Here is a 6,000-nt window from a genome sequence, read left to right on the forward strand (position 1 = left end):
GAACTTTAGGGCTGGAGATGTTGCTGCTCAGTGCAGCTCTGATGTGGGAAGGTCATTTGTCTATCTGTTGCTTTCATTGGTTAATTAATAAAGAAACTGCTTGGCCTGATAGGTCAGAACATAGTTGGGTGGAGTAGACAGAACAGAATGCTGGGAAGAAGGGAAGTGAGGTCAGACGGAATGGAGCCAGCCACCAGGTCAGACATGCTGAATCTTTCCCGATAAGCCATCACTTCGTGGTGCTCCACAGATTATTAGAAATGGGTTAAGCAAGATATGAGAATAGGCCAAGAAGAGGCTAGAGCTAATGGGCCAATCAGTGTTTAAAAGAATACCATTTGTGTGTTGTTATTTCGGGGCATAAGCTAGCAAGGCAGCCCGGAGCTGGGTGGCAGGAATGCAGTCCGCAGCTCCTTCTACACAGCTCAGCTGGACGAATTGGGTCCCATGGTATCAGGGACAAATGGCAGCATGGGATTGCTAAAGACAAGGTGATCAGAGTTATCATAATTGTCAGCACAGGCGAAAGTAATTTTATGGTGGCATGAGTCACATGGACTTGGTACTGGATTAATCATGGTGTTTCCAGGCAAGAAATAAATAAGAAGCTGTTGTAGTCAGTGTTCTATTGCTGTGAAGAGACAGCATGAACACAGCAAATCTTATAAAAGAAAGGATTTTTAAAATATTTATTTATTTATTATGTGATGGAGGAAGGTCATTGGTTAAATAAAAAGAAACTGCTTGGTCCTCATTGGTTAGAAGATAGGTAGGTAGAGTAAACAGAACAGAACGCTGGGAGGAAGAGGAAGTGAGCTCAGACTCCACAGCTCTCCTCTTCGGAGCAGACACCTGAGAGAGACGCCATGCTCCCAGCTCCCGGGCAGACACACGCGATGAAGCTCCGACCTAGAATCTTCCCGGTAAGACCGGTGCTCACAGATTATTAGAGATGGGTTGATCGGTATATCAGAATTAGCCAGTAAGGGCTAAAGATAAAGGGCCAAGCAGTGTTTAAATGAATACAGTTTGTGCGTTGTTATTTCGGGGCAAAAGCTAGCCGAGCAGGCGGCTGGGGTGTTGGGGACGCAACCCCACCGCCCATATTACTACAAATGGCGCCCAGACGTGTGGACAACTGAACCCACTGAAAGCCTGAGAAAGCTTGGGAAAGAGTAAAGCATGTTTTCTGGATAGCGACAATTTCTCGGGTCTACTCTGCTTGCCAGAGGCAAGCAAGCACCTCATCTAAGAGAGGCTTCCTGACTCAGCTTTAGCTGCAAAGCCTGCAGCTCATTAAGAGGTCCTGCCACAAAACACTTAAATGGTGTTGACGAAAAGATGAATGCATGCTTTTTGGTTTTCAGCCGTAGCAGAAAAAAGCTGCGCCATTTAAAAATGCCGGCTTTCTGGGCCATCCTGCCAGGGCAAACGCTGACTGTTTGAGGCAGGAGGGCCGGCTACCGAGAGAGGACTTGAGTGTTGTCTGTTGTAGCTTGCTGGCTGGCAGGGACCTTGAAACACCATAGAGGTGTGTCTATGAACATGGCTACAGCCAGTACTTCAGCCATGAGGCTGGAAAGCTAAGGAATGGGCTACATCTAGCCGGCAAAGCCACACCTTTAGTCCTACTGAGATTGCTTGGTAAATTAAAGACTCATGTGGTCAGAAAAAGAGAGATATACAGTAAAGAGTGATTCAAAGACAGAAAATTTCTGAATGGTTTAAAGTGTGTTAAAAATATATGCAAGCTGAAAGTTGAAGTTCTTAAAGCAAAAAACAAAAAAAGGAAGAGAGTTGTTGTGTGTGGTAGTACACACCTTTAATCCCAACACTTGGGAGGCAGAGAGAGATAGACCTCTGTGACTTCAAGGTGTGGTAGCACACGCCTTTAATCCCAGTGCCTAAAAGGCAGAGACAAACAGATCTCTGTGAGTTCAAGTAGTAGCAAACACCTTTAATCCCAATGCCTGGGAGGCAGAGACAGACGGATCTCTGAGAGTTCAAAGACAGCCTGGTCTACAGTTATTCCAGGTCAAAGATATACGCTCAAAAAGCAAAAAGTTAACCTAGGAATGTCACAGCTTAGATTCTTAAGCACCTAATGATTTAAAGGTGCAAATCAAAAGTGCTCCTGGACAGTAAAAAATTGCAGATTCACAATAGGACAGACCACTAAATAAGTCACACTGTTGGATGAATGTACGTAGGCTTGGGAGAGAGAAGAAAAACAATATAGAAAATAAAGTTAATGTTAAAAAAAAGGTAAAGTCTTTAAAGAGACAGAATAAAGTAAAGTGATAGAGTAAAAATAAGCCACATAAAAATGGAAAATTAACAGAGAGTCTGGATTATGTACATTGTGTTTTCTTTAAAATTTTTGACTGTGAAGGAGCTAAGTACAGAGAGACATTTCATTATATGGACTGCCAAGTGGAACCAGAATGGATATCATGAGGGTATGATTTCAGAATTTGGATCTAAGGATAAGATACTTTGGAAAAGAGATTATTCTTTTGTTTTCACAGAGGATCAGACCTTGTGGATTGCATTTATCCTGATATGGTATGATAGACCACGCCCTCCTGAAGGGTTGGTGTGAACACCTTCAGAAAATTGCTTCGCTCAACTGCCAACTGAGATGAAACTAGCACACAGGTTATACCATGAAAGACCTAATTAACGACGCCCCCATTCAGCAGGAAGCAGTTTGGAGAGAAATAACTGCGCCCATGTTCCCAAATATGGTTTATAAATGTTCTTTTACATTTAAAGGGGGATATGATATAGGTATGAATAATTTGCATTAGTATAGATTTTGCTTTATTGATAGAGATTTACGGTCAATTTTGTTATATGTATATGCATATTTCTGCTATTGATTAAGGTATTGTGATTATGTAGTTCATTTAAATGTGTACTGTATAATTAAGAAATATAGGTTGTTAATGGATAATCATCGATAATAGTAAAGCTTGTAGTCATGTTAGTTAGATTTTCTAGATATATAGAGATATATTTTAGATAGACATTCTTCATGTCTTTCAAAGATTACAGAATAGGACATTTAATGTTTTAATAACTGAGGACTTTTCATGACAATGAGACACTCTGCTCCTGGCAGCACCAATCTACTTCGAGAGGAAGATGGGCATCGAAGAGGATCCTTATGGAGTTTGATAGCCATTTAGGCTAGAAACTGCTCTTGCCTGGACTATTCCATAAACTGGACACAGAGAACCCACAGAGAGAGGACTACTGAACTTGCCTAAGGTGAGATGATCTTTCGGGGTTCCTGATTCATGAAAGAGTCTGCGAGACATTCTGCAGGACACAACAGATAGTGACTGAACTGACTTTGAATTTTCCTGCTTTATGGAAATGTCTGCTGGATACCATGGGCCTGAAGGCTGAAGATGGATGCCCCAACGGTACAGAGGAACTTTGGGTGATTGTCCAGGCAGCGAGATGTCTCTGTCATTTCTAGAGTTTTAAAAGTTGCTTTTTTCTTGTTTGCTTAGGTAGTATTGTATCTTTCTGGAGACTTTGATGGAGTTAAGAATAGTTAGTTATAGTTATAGTTTTCCTTAGTTATGATAAAGATTATTGTAACTTTTACTTGATAACTGTTTTATTATATGTAATTTTGCTATGTTAAAGTTAAAGCCTTTTTTTTTTGTTTAAACCGAAAAAGGGGAAATGATGGAGGAAGATCATTGGTTAAATAAAAAGAAACTGCTTGGTCCTCATTGGTTAGAAGATTGGTAGGTGGAGTAAACAGAACAGAACGCTGGGAGGAAGAGGAAGTGAGCTCAGACTCCACAGCTCTCCTCTCCGGAGCAGATGCCTGAGAGAGATGCCATGCTCCCAGCTCCCGGGCAGACACACGCGATGAAGCTCCGACCTAGAATCTTCCCGGTAAGACCGGTGCTCACAGATTATTAGAGATGGGTTGATCAGTATATCAGGATTAGCCAGTAAGGGCTAAAGATAAAGGGCCAAGCAGTGTTTAAATGAATACAGTTTGTGCGTTGTTATTTCGGGGCAAAAGCTAGCCGAGCAGGCGGCCGGGGTGTTGGGGACGCAGCCCCGCCGCTCCTATTACTACAATTATGTATACAATATTCTGTCTGTGTGTATGTCTGCAGGCCAGAAGAGAGCACCTGACCTCATTACAGATGGTTGTGAACCAGCATGAGGTTGCTGGGAATTGAACTCAGGACCTTTGGAAGAGCAATCAGTGCTCTTAACCACTGAGTCATCTCTCCAGCCCCTAAAAGAGAGCATTTAACTGGGGTTTGCTTACAGTTGCAGAGGTTTAGTCCATTATCATCTTGACAGAGAGCACAGCAGCATGCAGGGAGACATGTGGCTGGAGAAACAGCTGAGAGTTCCGCATCTGGATTCTCCGCAGCAGGAAGAGTGAGAGCCACTAAGACTGACTTGGGCTTTGGAAAACCAAAGCCCACCACAGTGACACATGTCTTCTAAGAAGGACACACCCACTCCAACAAGGCCACACCTCCTAATTCCTCTCATCAGTGCCATTCCTTGATATCCAATCATTCAAATATATGAGCCTACGAGGACATTGCTATTTAAACCACTGCATCCCACTCCCTGGCCAGGATAGGCTTGTAGCAAGATCATAGTGCAAAATGCATTCAGCTCAACTTCTAAAGCCCCCATAGTCTGTCACAGTCTCAACATTGTCTAAAAGTCCAAAGTTCAAAGTCTCTTCTGTGACTCATGGCACTCTCTTAACTGTAATCCTTTGAAAGATGAAAATAAAAAAGCAGATCACATATTCCCAACCCTCTGTGGTACCGGGTGTACATCACTGTTCCAGGAGGGAGAAAAGTGAGCACAGAGGAAATACAGGACCAAAGCAAGACCAGAATCCAGCTGGGCAACTCCACACTCTGCATCTCCATGTCTGGTGTCAGAACGCTCTTCATATCTCCAACTCCTTTCAGCTCTGTTGACTGTGACACACTTCTCTCTCTCTTGGGCTGGTTCCACAGAGTTTTAGCGTCTGACCTTGAGAGGTGTCCCACACTGTGCCATCCCTCATACAATGTCCTCTCTGGGCCTCCCATGCAGGGACGCCCTGACACACAGCATCCTCAGCTGCTTTCCTTAGCTGCAGAGAGAGTTCCCACAACCCATGGACCACTTCCTCCACGGAAAGGACAGCACTTTGTGCTTACTGGAGTAGATGTTTATTCTGGGTATGGATTCCTGTCCTGCACTTACTGTGTTTTCAAACCCACCATCGATGAACTTGCAGCATGCCTTACCCACTGCCATGGTATTCCACACCAAAGAACTCACATCACCACAGAGAAGTGGACAGTGGCCCACGATCATGGAATCTACTAGTTTTACCCAGCTCCCCTCCATCCTGACACAGCTGGCCTGACAGAGATGGAATGGCCTTTAGGAGACACAGTTACAAGTCAATTAGGTGACAGCAGCCTGGGGGCTGGGACAGGTCTCCAGAAGGTGGTGTAGGCTTTGAACCAGCATCAAATATATGGTGCAGTTTCTCCAGTAACCAGGATCTGTGAGTCCAGGACTCAAGGGATGGAAAAGGGGACAGTTCCACTCACTGTCACCCCCAGTGACCCACTAGGAGAATTTTGGGTGGGGAGGGTGTCACTATAAGAAGGCAGAAAGCCAAGTTCTAGGAAAGCCTTGGCCACACAGGGCAGCTCCAGTGAAAACCTTATAAATACCCATCATCCTCTACACTGGTGTTTCCTCCAGCTGATGAATCCCAGAACCTCGGATGAACTAAAACTTCACTTTTCTGAAGACGCTGGTGAAGTTAGTGTTGGCTGAAGAACAGCTGAGTCTACAGCAGGACCCGTGTGCAGTCTTTCTGGCCATTTAACCACAGGATCCTTTCTGCCCAGTGTGGTCTGGATGTGAGCACACGCACAGGAGATTCCCTCAAACCCAAGCACAGGGAAGCCTGGCTCAGCAGATGGGAAAGGT

Source organism: Microtus pennsylvanicus, chromosome 7, assembly GCF_037038515.1.
Source record: "Microtus pennsylvanicus isolate mMicPen1 chromosome 7, mMicPen1.hap1, whole genome shotgun sequence".
Lineage (NCBI taxonomy): Eukaryota > Metazoa > Chordata > Mammalia > Rodentia > Cricetidae > Microtus > Microtus pennsylvanicus.